General features: G+C 37.7%; 1 protein-coding gene across 1 annotated transcript in view; it reads left to right on the forward strand.

Annotated features, from left to right (window-relative positions):
* The window catches only part of NALF1 (NALCN channel auxiliary factor 1), a 675,567-nt gene that overhangs the window by 399,403 nt on the left and 256,651 nt on the right, over window positions 1-19,513 (forward strand). The gene's annotated exons all lie outside the window — the stretch shown is intronic.

Raw genomic sequence — 19,513 nt, forward strand, 5'->3', positions numbered from 1 at the left:
ACACCAGTAAAACAGAAGTCCTGCAGATAGGGTGAATTACTTTGGGAAACACATACCCTCTTTCTGGGATTTGCATCTCCAAAATAAGAAAGAATAGAATCAGTTGGGTTTGGCCAGTAACGTCACTATTGATGTTTGACAGTCTGGTCTTAGTTGAGCAGAAGTATCATAGATGTCATTTAGAGAGGAAGGATAGACAAAGAGGGTGCAAAATTGGACAGAGTGATGTGCAATGTATTAAGAAGTTTGAGAGTTAAAGAAACTAAGCAGAAATGGAAGACAAAGTGAACAGAAGCATGTTTTTCTGGGAAAGGGATATCTGTTCGAGTGTTCAGCAGAAGTGAGAGAACCAGTGAAGAGGAAAGAGAATAAAAATGATGACAGAAGAGAAAGGGGTTGAAATACCTGGCACGTGTATTCAGACGTGATGCTTATCCCAGCTATCTTTAACATCACACGGTGCCCTGTTATTTCGTAAGCTTGTATGGCTAACACTCTTTATCCACACACTCATAACTCTGTAGCTGCTGTTCGTTCTGAGAACGTAACCCACAAATGACCAGGACACGATGTTTTATTATAAAGTTTTAAATCCATCTAATTTAGCACATGTGCTTCAAAAGAAGATGAAATAAGTAGGAGGGGGAATAAGGAAAACCTGACTGCTTCACAGGCATGCCAGATCATCTTCTCCCTGTGCTGAAGTCTCCACAGTTATGAATCTCTCTGGCGGGTCTTTCTATCTGGCATCTGCCTCCTGGCGTGGGGAGAAGCAAACATTTCCGCTTGTGACTGCACTCACCATCCCTGGTTTCCTGCCACAGAGCTCTGACCTGGCTTTTGCTGGATGTGTGGAGTTGGCTCCGTGGAACACAGTCATCCTAATTGCCTCCCTCTGGGTTTTTATTTCATCTACAGGGTGACTGGTTTCAGAAGGTTCACATCCTTTGTACAAGCAAAATAATGCGAAATCCAGTGTTATTTCCTGTGCTGTGACTCACACCCCATCTGGCAAAATCAGGGATGGAAACATCATCTCCAGGGCACAAAGTATTTAAAATTTAACTCATCATTTGAGGTTTTCACAGCCAATTCAAAGCCTATATTTTCCATTAGTTAAATATTTAGTATTGGCAACATGAATTTGGATTCTTTCGTCTTCTTGCAAATTATCTGTTTATAACTATTAGTGGTGTCTAATGAGGTTGGCAATAATTAGGCCTCCTCTCCAACACCCAGCCCCACTTCATTTCTCCGTTTTAAACCAGTTCTGGCCCCAGAGGCTGGGAATTCACCCATGGCATTCCCAAGAAGCCTTGCACATTGCAGCCTTTCTCACCCTCTATTTCCCTCTCCCTGAATCAAAAACTCCTCTGTCTCCTAATCATTCCCACACGCGGAAGTACTCCAGGAAGCAGCCTAAACTTAATGCTTCCCTTTTCACATCTTACTCCTGCACGTCATCCTCCCGAGGTTGGTTTACTTGAATCCCACTGCACAAGCAGCTCTATTCACATCTCAGCCTTCACAATCAACAGATCTCCCAATGGCGTGTGTTGGCTTGTCCTTTCAGCCCTGACCCCTCCCTCCCATGCTGGTCACAAAAGCCACCTTCTTCCCCAGGCCCCCAGTCCCCATGGATCTGTGATGGGCACTTTCTTGTTTTCCCACATTCTTTCTGTTGACTCCTTTCCTGTCTTTCTCAATTTCTTCCTTTTGTTTTCTCCTGTCCTTCAAATATGGGTGTCCTTGGTCCAGCTTTTGGCCACTCTTCCCCTATGTTCTCATCTCTCCCTTAGGTCAACCCTTAGCCCTGTCTTCTGCACAAAGCACTAAGTGGAAGGAGCCACTGAGCTTGGGCTTCAGAGGGGACAGATGATAGAAGGCATGCCAGGATTTATGACATTATTTAATCTCTTTGCTATATATATATATATATATGTCTCCACCCCCGCCCCTGCAAAAACCCTTTGAAGAAAATTGCTAGTGCCAACACTAGCCAGAGTCCCCTTGCAAATGAGAGTGTGTTCTTGAGACAGCCCCCTCTGCCTGTTTACTAGCTGTGGAATTCTAGGCATGGTCCCCAGCTCTGTGTAACTCTGTTTCCTTAACTGTAAATTTGGAATGTTGATAAGATCTACTTCAGGTTGTTGCAATAACCAAATGATGGACTATATTTAAAGGACCGAGAATAGCCTCCAACACATACTAAGTGCCGTGTGAAAGTTGGCTATTATTATTAAATGCAGCTTTGCTCCCTACCTACATTTCTAGACCAATTTCTCTTCTGAGCTCCAAGGCCAGATTGATGTCTTGATCTCCACATCCCCCAAGATCTTCACAATAGATTCAAAATAAAATTTCTCTTTACTGACTTCTACAAATCCATTTGTGCATTATATTGCTAGACTTTTTGTTAAAAGGCATTTTTACATTTTACCAGACATCTTGCTTGAAATGCCTCAGTTGCTTTCATTATTTTCAATCTCTTTTGTCCTCCAAATACACCCTTTGCAGTCTTCCTTTTTCATCCATTTCTTTCTTTATGCTTCCATTGTCAATAATCTAGGTTGGTCATCCTTCCTACTTTTGATTTCAGGAAGTCTCTCACCCACTTCTCCTTGTTCTAGTTTCCCACTCCACCCAAGACATCCTCTAGGTCCCGCACACAGCAGCTGTGTGATGTTCTGACCCCACAGCTCTGCTCTGCAGGAGAGGTACATGGCCTTTGCCAGAGGGAGGACAGCCAGCAAAAGTCCCATCAGCATGAACCCATAATGAAGGATATGATAATATTCTGTGCCCTTGGGACTCTAATTTGTAAGTCTATTGTGCCACTTTCAGACTTAACTTTCCAAGGCAATTCCAAGGCTACTTCTATATAGAAACAGGGGCTCATGATGTAGCACTAAATGCCTTGTCACCTAAAACAGCTCCTGGGAGATAGTAGTTGCTCATTGTATGTTTCTTAAGTGAGTGAATGATCAGTAATGCATGAAAATATATAATGAAAACGCAAATGTGTGTGACACACACATGACCACCAATCTGGACATGACCCATCCTGGATATTATCCTTCTCGAAACTTCCACGTAAATATTATATAGATATTCTACTTCACCACTTGCAGACGAGACCAACTCTATGCTAAAGTAGAGTGGCGTGGTCCAAGGTGCCAGTATGTCAAAAACCATCTCTCCTACTTCCATTCCAGGAGACTAAAATTCCTAATGGGATTTCTTCTTAGGTTAAGGTATTGGAAACAGATGGCCATTGCTAAAAATTCAGATTATTTCTTTACATCTGCATGATTTTTTCTTTCTGGTTATCTGGTTAAATTAGCTCTATTCGTTGTCACACAGTGGATGGGCAGAAGTGGACAGAAACGTGGCCTGATGCAGACCCTCAGCTAGGAACTGAGAGTTTGAGTCAGTGATGTGCAGCATGGAGCCAAGACACCTGCTGAATAGAACTCAAGAAAGAGCAGGCAGAGAGGCAGGAGTTAGGGCTAATGAACACACTATTATATAAAAGAAGAAAGGAGCAGATTTAAGTCTACAGAAACTATTCAGAATGTAGGCACAAAGCACAGGGGTCAAAGTTGCCCTGAATTTAAAAGAGTAGCCATCAGTTCCTCAGAACCAAGAACTGGATAAGAAGAATTTTTTTTTTTTTTTTTTTTTAGATGGTGCTTAACTCTTGTTTTCCAAGCTAGAGTGCAATGACATGATCTCAGCTCACTGCAACCTCCACCTCCTGGGTTCAAGCAATTTTCCTGCCTCGGCCTCCAGAGTAGCTGGGACTACAGGCATGCACCACCACACCCAGCTAATTTTTTTTGTACTTTTAGTAGAGATGGGGTTTCACTGTGTTAGCCAGGCTGGTCCTGAATAAGAAGACTTTTAAATGCTTCTGACTTCAGCAGGATTCTACAAGTACCTCCAAAGACATAGCTCAGCCAAAGCCAAATGCAGAGAGCCCACAATGATTTACCCATTGGTAAATCATTGGCAGGTTCTAATGATGCAGGCTCCATGGCCACTTGGAAGGATGTAATGACTCTGGGCTTTGAAGCTGGATGTCTGGCATCAACTGCAGGAGAGTAGAATCGACTGCAGCTACTGCCACTGAATTGAACCGGACAGAAGACACAATGTACATCCTGTTCCTCGGATCAGTGATCCATCGCCACTTCCTTCCATTTTCTGTGTCTGTTTTCTCACCATGAAATGGGAATGATAATGACAGTCCCCTGAAAGAGCTGTAGAAAGGAATAAAGAAGCAAAAACATAAAGAGCTCAGAATGGTACCTAGCATATTTGTAAAGCTCAGTAGAAGCTAACTCTCAGGATTCCTATCAGTTGTGCAGAAACCTGAGGGTATCCAGCAGATTCTATCACCCAGCAGAAGAAATGGGCATCTTATAGTGACTGGACTCAGAAGGACAGGTTTTGTTGAAGAAAGGAGAGATGGAATTAAGAGTCTTACAACAACTATAGGTGGTCTGGACTTTCAGGTGAGCTCTGCACAGGAAGGGCCAAGGCACGACAAAATCAGCCAGATAATTGAGAGATCTTGCTGAGATAAATACAAATAAAGAAAAAGAAGAAGGAGGGGAAAAGGAGAAGAAAGAAGAAGGAAGAAGGGAAAAGAAGGAGGAGAGAAGAAGGAGAATGAGGCGAAGAAGAGGAAAGAACAGGAGCTGCTGGCCCCTCCTGCCTTAACCAGCTTAGCAAACCAGGAACAGGGAATAGAGAGCTTTCTTGCTCACAGTGAGGGCTGAATACACACTTTTTCGAATGCAAATCCCAATACAGTACTTCATTTGTTTATCAGACAAATTTTTTTTTGACATCTACAATTTGTCAAGTACTCTGCTAGGTGCTAAGCATTCAATGGTAAGAGAGAGACCACTGTCTTTACTCTCAGGGAGTGACACATGTATCTATTGGTTTAATATTGATGTGATTGATTCAGACATGCCAGAATTTTTAATGCATTAATGCTTCAGCACAAATGACTTACTCTGCAATTATTTAGCAGTGTTCTATTTTTTTTTTATATAGGACATAAATAATAAGATTGCAGAACAATGTGGAAGATGAGAATTTTGACATAGATTTTATATATCCTCTCAGAGATTTCTTTATATCAAAGTGTGAATGAACAAAAATTAAGAAACAGAAAAGGTTTGAAGGGAGTCATCACTATAAATAACATGTAATCTTTGAAAAACAATAAAATTAACCTTAAAATAAATAAATAATATCACAAAAATATTCTATACTCCCATGAAAAATAATAATGTGGAATAATAATGGTGGATAAAAAATGATACAGAGTATATTAAATTCTAGAAAGCAATGAGCACAATATCATAAAGGATGTCATTCCAATTTAGTAAAAATATGTGTGTGCGTATGTGTGTGTGAATTTAAGTATGGCATTGTTAAGGGTAGAGATTTCAGATATGTTTTTCTTGTTCCTTCTCTTCCTTCTTCAGCTTTTATTTTTCCATATTTCCTTCATCAAACATAAATTACTTTGAATCAGAAATGTATAAACACAAAAAATGTTTAGGAAATGGAACATAAAAGATGAACAGAATTAGACAAAAGAACCATCAGAACTTTATTTTAACTATAAAAAGCAATCTGTCCCAAATATAAATGTGACTGGTATTTTTAAGCATTAAAATAAAGAGTTCAATTAAAAAATAAATCAAAGATGAATCGGTGGCATTACGCCAATCAAAGATACATTTTTCTGCTCATCATCAATAGCCATTTGGGAATGCAAACTGTGGAGAAATGGATAATACCACAATGATATACCACTATGTACTTATCAAAATGGCTACAATGAAAAAAATAGTAACACTAAATTCTGGTGAGAATGCAGAGAAATGATCACTCACATATTGCTGGTAAGAATGCAGAATGTCACTGACATTCTGGAAAATACTTTGACAGTTTCTTTTAAAACTAAACATACAAGTACCATCTGAACCAGCAATTGCAATGTTGGGCATTGATCTCAAAGAGATGAATTTGTGTTTACACAAATGCCTGTACCTGCATGGTTTTAACAGCTCTATTTGTAGTAGCTTGAAACTGGAACAATCCAAATGTCCTTCAATGAGTAAATGGTTAAACAAACTGTGTTGCATCCATACTGTGAAATAGGACTAGGCGATAAAAAGTAACAAATTATTGATACAGTGGATGGAGGTCAAGGGAATTATACTGAGTGGAAAATAACTAGTCTCAAAAGTTTACAAATGATATGATGCCATTGGTGTAAAATTCATTGAACAGTAAAATTAGAGAAATGAAGAAATGAAGACTAGATTAGGTCAGAGACTTTGGAGAGAGGGTCAAGGGTGGCTGTAAAGAGCTACTACAAAGGACTACAGAGTCATTCTGTATCTTCATTGTGGTGGTGGCTCCATGAAGCTACACAAGTAATGGAATTGCATAGAACACACACACACACACACACACACACACACACACACGCTTGTAAAACTGGTGGGAATCTGAAAATGCTGTGGCTTGCACCAAAGTCAGTTTTTTTATTTGAATAGCTTACTATAATTATGCAACATATCATTGCATTGCAGGGGGCTGAAAGAAAGGCTCATGGAATCTCCTTGTAGATTTATTTTTTTTGCAGCGTCCAGTAAATCTATAATTATTTCAAAATAAAAACTTTTTCTGCAAGTGTGTTTGTAGGAATGAATGAAGTAAGATTCGGAAAATATTGATATTGTTGAAACTACCTAAGGGTAGCTGCAGGGTAATTGTACTATTACACGTATGTGGAGATCCATAATAAAACACTAAAAAGGTTAAGTACCAAAGTTTCTAAAATTATTTGTTTTGCAGAAGACTGGTATAAATATGTTTTTCTCCTTGTTTTAGAGATTAAGGAAAAAACAATTTCTTGTGAAATGTGGGGAAAACCTGTATAAAAATGCTCTGCAATCAGGAGACAACTCTATTCCAGCCTCTCAAAACAAGTGAGGGATTGCGTAATCATATGGGTCCTTTCAAGTTTTATTCTAGGCCCTCAGTTATGTTTTATTTTGTTATTAACTGATTTTTTTGCATTATTCCAACTCTATTATTTATAGAATAAGTATACTAAGATATGAGAAAATTAAGTTTAATTCTGATTTGCTGGGTGCATAGTTGCCATTCCCCTTCCCTATAGAAAAGCTAATACAATCTCCTGATATTTGTGGGCAACGAAAATTTGCCGCATTAAATTACAAGCTCAAACCCATCAATCAATGTAAGTCAGCTACAGGATGAAGAGACCAAGTCAAAGACTGCTCTGCATAGCGTTTTTCTGTTTAAATAATAAAAATGTTTGTAAAAATTTATGTTACCATTGCATAAAATAATATTACTAGGTTAAAATGCCCAGTTAAAGTAATGTCCCAAGTAAATGTCTCTTTCTTTATCTTCACATAATAAGCTGAAAGTTTTCACTATATGATTAGTAAATAACTTTGGTGGGTATTCTGTCAGTAAAATAATTCTAATTTTATAATCAATTTTTATCTTAGACATATCAAAGTACTCAGGTATATGCAAGAAAAACTGGGAAAAGATAATCACAGAAGAACCAAAACTAAACAGAAAATCATTTTGTGTGATTAATATGAATCCTGAAAATGAAATGCCTCATGTTGCTAATAAAATTGGAAGCTGCAAATTTAAATATATTACCAGAAGGCCTGCTTGAATTATGCTAAGCACATTAAAATAAGCACATTTGCAAACAAATTAAATATTATTGTTTAAATAGTTCTCTAGGACCCCTTCTCATAAATTTAATAACACAAACCTAGCAAATATTTATTTAAATCATGGTCATCAAGTACCTATTACCTGCTGTCATTGTTTAACCACAACTAGACTGGAATTACCTTTTCTAAACACGTCCATTTGCAAATGGATGACTCCAAAACCTTTACCAATAGCTAAGCATAATTGCAAATCAATAAAATTTGTTTAAAGAGGAAGTTTTCTGTATATTCGGACTTATGTTTAAGTGGGAATTTTTCTCACAAATAAACATTAACATTTAAATTTATATTGTAGGCTGGGCACGGTGGCTCAAGCCTGTAATCCCAGCACTTTGGGAGGCCGAGGTGTGTGGATCACTTGAGGTCAGGAGTCAGAGACCAGCCTGGCCAACTTGGCGAACCCCGTCTCTATTAAAAATACAAAAAATTAGCTGGGTGTGGTGGTGGGCACCTGTAATCCCAGCTACTCAGGAGGCTGAGGCAGGAGAATCACTTGAAGCTGGGAGGCAGAGGTTGCAGTGAGCCCAGATTGCAACACTGCACTCCAGCCTGGGTGATAGAGCAAGTCTGTGTCTCAAAAAATATGTATAGATAATATGTATATTAATAAATATATAATTTATTTTATAATGTTTCTGATACTATTGTAATGAATTTTTTTCTGAGATAAATTTACTGCATGTTCTATCACACTATAACCCGCCACAAATGCTGCCTTTTAAATATGATTTAGTATAACGCACTCAGCAACTTTTTAAAAAACATATTAATTTCACTATTTTGTTTATGTTACTTATGGACTGCTCCAATAAACTGTTTATGCCCTATTTTTAGACACAATTTTAAAATATTCTCATTGTTCTCTTGGTTTTTCAGTTAAAACTTTAACCATTATCTCAATACAGATTTGCCATTTTCATTTGATTTGCACATTGATTCACTTTTTTACACCAGCATTTTAAAAATTGTGACTAAAAACCTTTTTAAAATGAACCAAAGCTTTTTTTGAAGTGAGTAAAATATTGGTTTTCTTAATATTTTTCCTTAAAAAAGTTAAAAAAATAAAATATAATTGAAAAGGAGTGCATGAGGAAAATTGCAGGTAAATACCAAGACACATCATTGTTTCAATCCTGATTGCATCCAGTGACAGGTATCTTTCTCTTTAAAAATTCTTCCATTCTCTCAAACATCAACTTCATCGATTTCACATAATAGAATAGGCTTTTGTTCACTGCTCAGTTACCTGTGCATTTAACAAAAGCCTATTTTATTATGTGAAAAATTCAAAGACATTCCCAGGCCAGCAGACTTGTCAAACTAGGGGTACACAGACAAGAGAGCCGAGTACATTGGCAAAGCTGATATTTCTCTTGCTTTGCTTTTCATGGCTTATTTATGCAAAAAAAAAAAAAAAATTACGGAACAACTATGTATTTAAATGCTTGTAGGTAGCAGTGAACAAAATGAGCAAAATCCCTACCTGCGTTCTAAATTGCTATTACCCAGACCTAAACCTTGCTAAGATCTCTGGGCCCCCAAGAGAGCAAGGCTCCTATTCTCTTGCTCTCCTTCTCTCTCCCTCTTTCTCCTAATTAGTTTTTCAGGTATCACTTTATTATTCCTGCCTAGAGTCTGCCTGCCATGCTCACCAGGCACTTAAAGCTCTATTTCAAATCTCACCCTTCAGAAATTCTCCCCAAATAGCACTCTTTGGGGCAATCCATCCTATTTTGGATATCTTAAAAAATATCTTGGTCTCTAACACTTTGAGTTCTTCCTGTATTTGGCATTGCTATTTTCTGATTTTATTTATACTCGTTTCTCTCTCTCAGTCTTCTTCTAACATGCTGATAGTCATTTGAGTATTTCCTGTTGCACATTCACTTATATGATCAAGCCTGCTGATTTGGTGCTCCAAAAGGAGCCATTGCATATCAATACCACTGCAGGGGCAGAGTGCACACTAAGCAGTATCTGGTCTCCTTGCTCCTATCTCTACCTCCTAAGGGCGCCAGCTGCTGAAATCACCCCCTTCCATTGCCCTCTACAGTTCTCTAGTCCCAAATGTCTAATTTCTTGTTAACCATTCCCTCCTGAGTGTCCTGTTGACATCTCACTTTCAATAAATACTAAATTCATTCTATTTCTTCTCCTCCCTTTCCCTAGAATTTCTAGCCTTCCACTTCTGTATTTAGCAGTATCATGTTCCCATTCACCCACATAAGGAGTGAATCTTTGACTTCTTTCCCTTGCTTCATTTTCCTTTCATGACTAAGTCCCATTATTCACACTTCTTTGGTATTACTCAGAGCAGACTCTGCCTCTCCATCACCTGATCCAAAAGCCTAGAATAGGCCATTTGCTCATTTTATACTGTAACGATCCTCATGTTGCCTTAATTTACCTCACGTTAAGTTCCTCAATAGATCCAGTCTAGTAGTAGAAATGAATAATTTCATAATTATTGACTTACATGCCTCAGGTGAGTCATGTCTGGTCTGACTCTCTCATCTTCTGTTGGTTGGACCAACAATGAAATATATCAACGTTGTAAGGTATCGAATATTGTCACAGTTTTCTGTCTCTGATAGAGATGGTGTTGGGGGCAAGAGATGCAGTCAGTCTGATATTTTTTAATACGCTGAATTTCCTGGGATTTGGCCAATATGGCAAATTATACAAAAGTGGATACTTGAATGGAATCCTAACAGACCCTGCAACATAATTTTTTAAAACATTGATTTGAATATTGGAGAGAGATCTTTTACATAGCACCTACCTGTGGTTAGACGACATATTGCAATCTAGTGACCAGCTTGCCTTGGTTAAAGAGAGGGGAAGATTTGTTTGTTTATACCAAAGCTGCCAAAAATTGTAACCGAAAAGCTTGTCATAAATTTAGAAGAAGGCCATCTCTGAAGGAGCTCCTTGGACAATGTCTAGCATAGGAACCGTGAGACAGGGTCATCCTGATGACTGAAATTGACAAAAATACCTAGATTTTAACTTGGAGAATTTGGTTAGTTCACAATAATCCAATTTCAAGCAAGATTCTATGTCACCGTCCTTGCAAATAAGAATAAATTGCAAAAACACGTGCAGAGTCAGCAGATGCTCAGTTTTCTAGTATTTAATTACTCCTCCTTCACATGTTAGGTTTCAGCAATTGACCTACTACTCTCTCAGAGAACACACCGTCCTCTTCTCTTTCTTGCAAGACTCACTCCAAACATTATTACCGACTTTAAAAAATGTCTTCTGCTGCTTCTCTGACACTTGGAACACTACACGGGGTGATGCTAAGTAACTATTTGTTGAATAAATGAAGGAATGTGGCACATAACTATTTGTTGAATAAATGAAGGAATTCTTGCAAGCAGGCTTAATCGCACCACCTGTATGAAACTTTAACACACCTCAATCAAAGCAAAGGTATTGAAGTGATATTTCTATGCATGAATTAATATGTTTCTCTCATCTTCCACAACTACCCCAACCCCCCACTATGTTTCTCATAAAACCCTTTCCTCAACTCAGGTAAGTACAGTACAGGACTCCTCTGCTGTTGGCAAAGTTTTTAATTTTATTACAAAATACATAGAGAAATTAGTCAATATTGCTCAGAGTTTCTAAGTATATACCACAAACCCCTCATCAATAACCTAGGGGTGTTGAACTAGAAAATTCCTTGGATGTCTTGTTTCTATTCTCTAATTCTGCATAAACTGAACTGCAATTATAATGGACAAAATCAGATATTCTGAAATATTAGGTTAAAGTATTTTTAAGTCCAAATATTAAAACATACATAAAATTAAAGCAGGTAGTCATTTTTCTCTCAAATTGTCAATGACCTTTAATTTGCTTTGTGGTTTTGCTAACAGTCGAAGAATAATCCAGCCAAGGGTGAGATATTTGACTTTCTGCTCTGACGCTGTCTTTGCACTACTCAGAAACAACTCACAATATTCCAGGTAAATGTATGTACTTTGGCAACAAAAACCTAGTGTCACTGTCAAGGTGGTTTATTGGGAATAAGTTCAGAAGACAAAGAAGTGCTGACATCATGACGCATACTCTGAAAGTGGAGTGACTGGTTTATCTCCATCTACATGAAAGAAAAGTTACCTAATAATAAATTTGAGAGTTTTTGAGATTAATGAGATCTATCTAATTAGAGAAAGATAATACATGAGAGAAAGAATGTGGAAAGGGGATGGGACGATAGTGTATTTGGAGGGGAGCCCTTCTTCCTGTAGGCAAGATTTTTTTTTTTTCCTTAAAACCTCAATCCAAGGGCAAGTGATGTATTTTTAAGATAGCTGGGAAATGTCATTCTTCACTGTGAAGACCTAGTCCCACATATCAATATCCACAACAGCAGAACCGAAGCAGTGGCAAGAACTGAGTATTGGTGAAAACTAGGTTTAAAGGGGAAGACAGAGGAAGGTTTGTTGTGCTGGTCCTGTTGGTAGGGAATGTTCTCACCATTTTCCTTCTAGGAAATTGATTTGTATTTTTCTTTAAATGTTAGAACTCCAAGATTAGCCCGATGGATGTGATATTGCACTAAGTGTGAGGGTTGAGGTTCTCAGAGTAAATATTTTCTCTGTTCTTTAGGCTCTGGATACTAAATTAACACATAGATTGATTCCAATGAGGTGACCAATTACCCCATAACTGTGGTTGCCAAGCATTAAAGATGCACAATATAAAAGTATAACTATTTGTGAATTCTTAAAAAGGTGTGTGTGTTTTAGCTAATGGGTTGTGTGTGTGAATTTTCTCTCTACTTTTATTTCTAATACATGACATCTCTGAATTCAAACAAAAATACCGAAAATATAAAATATACATTAAAATGAATGACTGTGACATGTCTAAGATTTTATTGCTGGCATACCTTGTCAAGTAGTCTTTTTTACAACTCAAACATTGACACCCTTTATACTATTTTTAAATTCAGTTATGCTAATTTAAAACAAACCATGTTAGATTGCAACATAAGAGATACTTTTCTGCCTACTTCTGTTTCTTAGAGCAGTCTTGGCAGGCATTATAGAAGTTATTTTTCAATGATGTTTCTAATCCCTTTATCACTTTACAAAACCAGCAATTCTCAACTTTAGGCAAAGCAGATAAACTTTTAAATGTTCTTGTCCAAAATAAAAAGTATACATTTTCCTATTCAAACTAGGAAATCTAGGACATCTGGAAAAGAAACGGGATTTAGTTCCTTTTCAAAGATGAATTTTCTTTCTTAAGGAACATTTGACTTATATTAACCTTGGTATTTCTAGAATCCTACTTTTATAATCAAGTCATGCAATTTAAGGTACATTTCAAGGTGTGTAATTTTTAAAATGTATTCAGGTGACTCAGAATCATTTACAAACATGTAGAAAAACTTAAAAATACATTGGATGTCCACATAGCCATCACCTATATTATGTAACTAACATTTTACTATGTTTGTTTTATATATATTAATTTGTTCCTCTGTTAATTTTGATGTATTCAAACTGACATCAGTACAGTTCACCAATAAATGCTTCAATGGTCAATATTTACTTTTCCTTTGCTCTCTCTCCTTTTTTCTGTTTGAGGTTGAATGTTCATTAAATGAAGTAGTGCACAAATCTTAAGTTACTGCTGTATTTTAACAAATGTGTAAACCAGTGTAACACAAACATAAATTTTTGGAATATTACCATTACCACCAAGAATGTTCTCATCCCCCTTTTCCTTCTCTCTCATGGTCCACCATGCATTCGCTTTGGCTGTTCTGACATTTTTTCTAAGTTGAATTGTAGAGGATGCATTCTTCTGTAAAGTCTATTCCAGTCACATTTTTGAGATATTCCCATGGTGTGGTATGTCAGTAGCCTCTTCCTTTTTATGTCTAGAGAGCAACTTTTTGTATGCCCATATCATGATTTGTTCAGACATTTTCCTGTTGAGGCACACCGAGACGATTTCTAGTTTTTGACAATCATGAACCATATTAATAATTTGCCATAAGCATTCTCTTACAAGTTTAGTGTGGTCCTTTTTTATTTATTTTAAAGAAAATACTTGAGTGTGGAAAAACTGAATCACAGGACATGCATATGTTTAGTTTTATATGAAGTCACCAGGTCATTTTTTCAAAGTGATTGGACTATTTTACCCCTAATGACAATACAGGATAGTCAGTATGCCCCTGCGTGTGAGGCAGGTTTTGGTGGTATTCGTTTTTGTCTTACAAATATAGCCCTTTTGCTGAGTGTGTGATGGTATTTCATTGTGCTTTTAATTGGCATTTCTTTAATGAGTAATGATGTTGAACATTTTTTCATGTGCTTCCTTGTACATCTCTTCTTTAGTGAAGTGTCTGGTTGAATCTTAGGCCTATTTTTGTTTAACTGGGTTGCTTATCATTTTATAATTGAGTTGTGGAAGTCCTTTGTACATCCTGGATACCAGTTATTTTTCAGATATATGTCTTTCAGATATTTTGACAAGTCATGCCTTGGCTATTTACATTCTTAATATAGTCTCTTGATGAGCAAAAATTTACTGTTACTACATAAAACAAAAATTGATTTTTGCTTACAGGCCTTGCATTCTACATTAATTCTTGTACTTGTTTTAAAGATTTAGATTTTCTACATAACCAATCATGTCATCTGCAAATACAATTTTATTTCTTCTTTCTAAACTTTATGCTTTTTTGAAATTTTCTTACCTCACAGTACTAGTTAGGAACTCTGGTAAAATGATAAGTAAAAGTGATGAGAATGGACATCCTTATTTTGTTCTTAATTTTAGGGGGAAAATGTTCAATATTTCACTGTTACCTATGATGCTAGTTGTTAATTTTTTGGTAAATGCTTATTGTAAAGTAGAGGAAGTTTCTTTTTATTTGTTGTTTGCTGACAGTTATTGTGATGAATGGATATTGAATTTTGTCAAATTCTTTTACTGCATTGACTAAAATGATCACAGGTTTAAAAATTGTTGTTTTGCTTTATTTTCCTGTTTCTATGCTAACATGGTGAATAACATAAATTTATTTTCAAAGATTAAACCAGTCACGTTGTCTGGAATAATCCCCACTTACTCATAATGGTTACCCTTGTACTACATCAATGGATGCTACCTTTAAAAAAGTCTTGATTCAAAGAGATTTTCAAAAATTATTTACTTCCTTTATTTTCTCAGCAAAGTGAATTTCCTCTTTGGAAAATATTCTGAGCTATTAATTGTAACTGCCAATCTTATTTCTGAGAACAGGTTTAAGCAGTTATTTAAAAACGTATTAAGAAGAAACGACTCACAGAACAAATCTATTAATCCATGCACAAAATTCATTGGCTAATGTTGTTTTACTTACTGCTACCATGGGTGTTTCTTGCCCTTGAAGAAAAAGCTTTGATCTAGTGGTTTTAGCAAAATGGTGTCTCTAACAGGGTGAACTCTTTACCCGGCTTTGTATGTAACACACAGCCCAGTTTCTCAGCAGCGCTGGGCTGCAGCTTTGTAGCTCTGTAGAACTGCTGCCATGATGTTCGTCAGCTATAGCAATGAGGGAACTCAGACCCAGGTTAAGGAGGTGACAGAAACGGCTCCTAAGATGATTGTTCTGTCTACACAGTATCTCACCCCCCATCCTTCCGCCTTCATTCTTTCTCACAGTCTTTTGTTATGAAAGATGTAAATACTTACCAGAAGCTCCCACATCTCAGGCATCCAGTTGTTACCTATTTCAAGCCCTTCCTTTTCATCTTTAAGAACACTGAACCGTCAGCCCGTTTGAATGAAGTAAAAAAGCTCACGTACTATTGTAATAATTTTCTTAAGGTAGGAATTGGCTGGGTTAGTAACTGCATTGAGACGGATAGATTTGTTAGCCAGTTAAAACAAAATGTAATTATTTCATGAGTGGAATATAAAGTTTTACATCCCTATATGATCATGGAGTAGCCATTTAAGACACAGATTCACCACTGAGAAAAACGAAACAGCCAAAACAGCTGTCTGCATGTATTAATTTAATGAAGGAAAACACCTCAAGTGGGTTGGCTGACATCATTTGGGGCTAACTAGACTTTTGATGTTTTTTCTAATCAGCCTCTAAGATGCTATTCTTTTAAAAATCTTCTCAGCTCCACAGCTGGAAAAGATTTTTAGAACCCATGAAACATCTCAGTGATTTGTTTTAGGGCCAAAATTATAGGAACATGGCTGTTTTGTTCCTCAACAGATAGGACTCTTTTTGATACTTTGGGCTTTTTGTCCACATATTTCTTATAGAGGCCAAACTATAAACGATGCTAAGTTGCTAAGGCTACCCGCTCCCCAGCAAATTTTACTAAGCCCGTCATAGAACCAAAGGAGAACACCTATGGAGAAGCATCTTCTTTTTTTATTTTTTGAGATGGAGTCTGGCCCTGTTGCCAGGTTGGAATGCAGTGGCACGATCTAGCCTCACTGCAACCTCCGCCGCCCGGGGTTCAAGCAATTCTCCTGCCTCAGCCTCTTAAGTAGCTGGGGCTACAGGCGCGTACCACCATGTCCGCCTCATTTTTGTATTTTTAGTAGGGACGAGGTTTCACCATGTTGACCAGGATGGTCTCAGTCTCTTGACCTCATGATCCACTCACCTCAGCCTCCCAAAGTGCTGGAATTACAGGGGTGAGCCACCATGCGGGGCCAAGAAAAGCATCCTTTAAACATACGTGTTGCCTCCAGAAGTCCACTGTTATTTGGTGACTGTGGCCATTTCGAGGCAATAAATATGAGAAGATCTGTGTCACAGAAGAAGAGATATGGCCAGGTGGTGTCACTATGCCACCTCAGGGTCTGCACCTCCCACTCTCATGTGAAGATTGAGAGCGATAACTTGGTTTACTGAGCACTGTCTACGTTTTGGGCCTTCAGCTAAGCTCTTTATATTCAGTGCCCTATTGAAGTCTTACAAGGATGCTTTGAGATAAAATATTCTCTGCCTTTGCAAAATGGGGCAAATATATTATTAAGAGGATATTTCAGTCTTTTAAGGTCCTGGTAGTAAATGGCAGAGCTAGAATGTAAAGAAAGATTTGCTGATTTTCAACTCCATGTTTTTCTTCCACTGTGATGCTGCCTCTTTTCATAGCTGTGCTCCCATGACTTAGGTCCAGTGATGCAGGTTGTACTCTATCTGTAAGCATGTATTGTTGTTTATTTTTGGAAAAGCAGAAGTCACTTAGTGATTCAGGAGAGGTAGGCTGGCAAAATAAACTGACTGTAAAATCTAAAACAATAACCTCATCCAAATGGTATGGTCTCCTTCTACAATTTGGGTTAACATAAATTTCTGTTTAGTGTAAACTGTATCTGCTCTCCATGTTTATGGGTAGACAGAGAAAAGATCCCACTTCACTGACTGAGAAGGAAGTAAAAGTGAGCATTAACTTCTTATGTGTCAATGATAATCAGGCTACAGTCAACTGATATAAAATTCCTAATTTCACAAATATAGAAATTGAAACACCAGAGTCCACTGACTAAGATTTCTTTGCATTTTTACACAATAATGTTCAACTCAGCATAAAATGGGAGAGATTATACAGAACTGAAACTAGACCTCTTATTCAGAATATGACAGTTGTAGAATTCTCAAATTGGCTATGCAATTAGTCAATTTATTTCATCTTTTAGTAGAGCAGAAGCATGCAACTTCTTGGTTCTCACTTGACTTTTCGATCTTCTATTACATCCTCCTACTTCAGTGGAAAATTGATTTGTTCACATTTTCTAGTCATATACAGTCATAAATGGACAAGGCTTGCTTGTCTGTGAGGGCTTTAAATTTACATTGGCATAAAGTAAGTTTTGTAGCCACCCCACCCCCACATCCAGAGGTTGAAGGCTGGGGTATAGTGGACGCCTGATTTCCTCACAGTCACTCGTTCACAGCAGGCTTTCTCCTTCTCGTGTGCATATTTCAATCACTTGGGGAAGCAGCTGACACATTGTAATGCTTAGATTCTGCCCTGGAGACCCTGACATCTTTTTTGATAGAACCTGAACATCATTATTATTTTAAAGCTTCCAGATCACTGTAGCATGTAGAAGTTGAGAAGCACTGATCTAGAGCTTATTTTGCCAAGAAATTTGTGATGACAGTAATATAGTTTGGATGTTTGTTCCCTCCAAATCTCAAATGTGATCCCCAGTGTTGGAGGTAGGGCCTGGTGGGAGGTGTTTGGATCGTGGGGCAAATCCCTCCTGAATGGTTTGGTGTCATCCCTTGGAAGATGAGTGAGTTCTCTGGAGACCCGGTTATTTAAAATACGATGGCACCTCCTTATGCTGTGGCTCCTGCTTTCACCAACTGAGATGCCTGCTCCCCATTCACCTTCTGCCATGTTTGTAAGCTTCCTGAGGTCTCCCCAGAAGCAGATGCCACCTCCATGCTTCCCGTACAGCCTGCAGAACTGTGAGTCAAATAAGCCTCTTTTCTTTGTACATTGCTCAGTTTCGGGGACAAAACTGTCTAATACAGACAGAAAATATATTGATGAAAAGATGCAATGGTGTGGTCCCTCATGTTCACTACAGAACATTAAAACTAATTTTGGCAGCTTTTTTTTTTTTGTTTCTCCAAGGATTTATATAATTACTGCCATTCTAGATACACTTCAGAGAATACAATGGCCTTTTTAGAGCATTAGGACTTAATTTTTCTCACAGAACTGTTGAGAAAGTCCAGTAGACAGAAGAGGGGCATTACAGAGAGTGCAAACTGCATGAACAGAATGACTGATATTTGGAATACATCAGTTAGTCCTGAAATAGTGCAAAGTCCTATGTGCCCAGACCGTGTCGGGCTAGCATCCCTCATTCCTGTGCCCAGGAAGAACATAGCTAAGTGGTGATGGCACTCTTGCAACTTGAGCCAAAGGTCTACCACACAGCCCTACTTAACAGTGGTTCCTTTTAGCAGCGAATAGCCGTTCAATTCAAGTTATGCTCTGCATTGAAATGAAATGGCATCATGGCATTAGGTAAGGAGACCAAATTATTTATTGTCCAAACCGAGTGTGTGTGTGTGTGTGTGTGTGTGTGTGTGTGTGTGTAGGAGGAACCATTAATAGTTATGCTGAAACATCAATCATCAAGTGAGATCTCCTCAAGCAAACAAAGAGGCCCACTAACCTCAGTGCCACACAGGGAGGCATGGTATTAGGAAGAACACTGTTTTTTTAATAAGATAATAAATTTACTAGGACAACATGAAGAACACCAAATTATGAAAAGCAAAGCAGTAGAGTAACTGGAGTGTGTGCTCTGTCTGGAGTCAGACAGACTGTATCTATTGGCTCTGAAGCTTCATTATAGCCAGTGCTGGTTATCTGAATTTTCTGCTTTGTTCACTATTATATTCCAACTGCTTGCTATGAAATAGCTTTTTAATAAATATATTTGAATGTTTGGATACAAGAATAAATAAATTCTAGAATCTTTCTTCAGTTGATTTTCCCTGCTGTGAACATATTCTGCAGAAATTGATATCCCTCTTAATATCAGGGCTCAGAACTCAACACCTAAATTCTAGTATGATCTATCAGCTCTTGTAAAGGAAAGTTAAGCAGTCTCATGGGTTATGTGTTTGTATAACAGCTTTATTGAATTTTTCTCTTAATAAGTTAGGGCATAGAAAAACC

The sequence above is a fragment of the Aotus nancymaae genome, unplaced genomic scaffold (assembly GCF_030222135.1).
Source record: "Aotus nancymaae isolate 86718 unplaced genomic scaffold, 86718_ANA_hifiasm-v0.15.2.pri h1tg000044l, whole genome shotgun sequence".
Taxonomy (NCBI): domain Eukaryota; kingdom Metazoa; phylum Chordata; class Mammalia; order Primates; family Aotidae; genus Aotus; species Aotus nancymaae.